The sequence below is a fragment of the Asparagus officinalis genome, chromosome 1, assembly GCF_001876935.1.
Source record: "Asparagus officinalis chromosome 1, Aspof.V1, whole genome shotgun sequence".
Taxonomy (NCBI): domain Eukaryota; kingdom Viridiplantae; phylum Streptophyta; class Magnoliopsida; order Asparagales; family Asparagaceae; genus Asparagus; species Asparagus officinalis.
Window position 1 is genome coordinate 7,492,518 of NC_033794.1, and position 2,477 is coordinate 7,494,994.

Consider the following 2,477-nt stretch of genomic DNA (forward strand, 5'->3'; position numbering starts at 1 on the left):
ATCAGTGAATTAAAGGTGGTGGATTCCATTCAGAGACCAGTAAAGTTGTATTGTGACAATCAGGCAGTCGTACAGTTTGTAAAGAACAAGAACTTTTCCAACAGGAATAAACACATCGTTGTGAAATACTTGTTAGTCCTTGATAAGGTCGAACAAGGATTGATTGAGGCTCCTCATCTGCTGACTCAGTTGATGATTGTTGATCCCTTGACCGAGGGAATTTTTCTAGGGCTCTTCAAGGAACATGTCTCCAATATATGTGTTTTAGAGTCTTTCGATTCTGCATAATCACAGAGATTTAGTTGTCGTAGTAGTTTTGTTTTATTTTCAAGTACTATATTCTACATTGCTTTGAGCTCATAAAGAAACTATTATGTTGATTTTGTTAGCAATTTGATATTTTCAAGCATTATGTAATTGGTCATTGTTGCTTAATATATATATTTTTAAAGTAAAGAAAAAACTAAAGTTTAAAGTAAAGAGTTTCAAGTTAATCCTAAAGAAACTCGAATTAAAGATAGTGGTCCATGAAGTCATAAAGGTTAAAGTAAAGATACTCTTAAATTTGTGCAGAAGCTGAATGTGATTGGGCATCATATTTGAGGCTTTTGTTTTAGACTAAATGTGATGGTTTTCACACGGAGGATGCCGATAAAAGTTTCAGAATGACATACACGTTTGTGTATGTTGCAGAGGACACTTAAGGGAGTACATCGGATTTGACCATAAGGGATGTACGACTCTATTACATTCCACTAAAACCACCATAAAGAAAATATATTTAGAACATTAGCGGTACTAGTGGTTGGACCGTGGAGTGACCTTGTGCCATATTAGAGCATATAATGTTTTCACAATTAACCATTAGTGGTACTTTTGTTTTAAGGAAAAGGTTTCAGAAACTATCCTAATTAGAATCACGGCAACAAATTGTTTTCTAAAATAAATGGGTGCGCACCCGACTTTAAAAGTTTTTAAAATTTTAAATGTTTTTTAAAATTAAAATGAGGTATGTTGTGCTAAGTGGGAGATTGTTGGGTTCGATTAATCCAACGAACACATGTGGCCCAACCTACTCGATTTTGGATTTGATTTAAGTTGCCATCGATTCAAGTTAGGATCAGGATGTTAACCACATGGTCTGGTTAGACAGTTTCATATTTATCAAGTTTGGTGGTTATCTTGAATATCTAAATGATAGGACCGATCGGAGTGTAATCTCACGGTTGTGATTAAACCATGATGGGTAGGGTTAATCACAAATATCTATTTAAACGTGGGAGTCCCTCCTCTCAACCGTACGCAGAAAAGAGACCAAATTTCCATCGTTGGCTACGAGAGGAGAGATGAGAAGACTTCCATTGTTTTCGACGGTGAACGGTAACTTTAATCTGAATTTCTAGTTCAAATTTTCATGTCTAGATCGTTAAAATAATCCAACATGCCTCCTCTAGCTTGTGATTCTGCTACATCTCCGAGTCCTCTGTCTCTGCCTCCTCCCCTTCCTCTAACAACATTAGCTCTCCTCTCTCTTAGTATTGAGTCTCTACTGAGGGTATTGGTTCTTGACAAGCTTTCAAGTGACCTAATTATATTTTTGCTTCTCTCGGGTCTTCCTTTTTTTCTTCTTCTTATTTGATGAATTGGGCCAACATCAGATGCTTACGATCCTCCCTGAATCTGAATTGTACATAAAGTTAAATGCATGAGAACATAGATATCAGATATCGCAAATACACTAGAACCAAATACAAATGAACCACTTGTTTGTCTCTGCTTGTCTATTTCTTTGCCTTTTCAGATGGTGGTGGAGCTGTAGGGCATTTTCTTATTGTGTGGCCTAATGTTCCACAATGGCCGCACTTGAGATTGATTGGCATTCCTTGCATTGATGCCTTGGTGGTGGCCACTGGCCGGTCCTTGACCCTTCTTCTGAGTGGTCCCTTGTTCTAGCTGTTTTTGCCCGCCCCATTTCCCTCTTCACTACTATTTTAGAAGGCAACACCATCTCTTCTCCGTCCACGTCCCAAAATCTACTCCCTTCAACTGGACTTGAGAACTTATTGTACATCATCATATAAGTTTAATTTTTATACCAATCTGACAAATACTCCTCACGTACTATTCTCGTGAACAATATAGCTGGGGGGCTGTTTGGTTCGGTTTTTTCTAAAGGGCAAAGAGGCGATTTTAGGAGAAAGCTGTCAAAATTCTGACATTTTAGCAACTTCCCCCTCTCCCCCTCACTTTCCCCTTCAAAAAAAAAAAAAAAACAGAACCAAACGGGGCCTAACACTCAGAAGCAAGCACCGACAGCACTTGCGCTTTGTCGCAAGCTTGATTAATTGTTGAAAAAGAGAACAACGTACGCATTCCGTACGCCAAAAACATCGGGCACGGGAAAAATGACTTTTCCCTTTAACTAACTTTCCACCGTCCAAAAGCATAGAAAGACAAGAGAGCCCCCCTACTTAGAT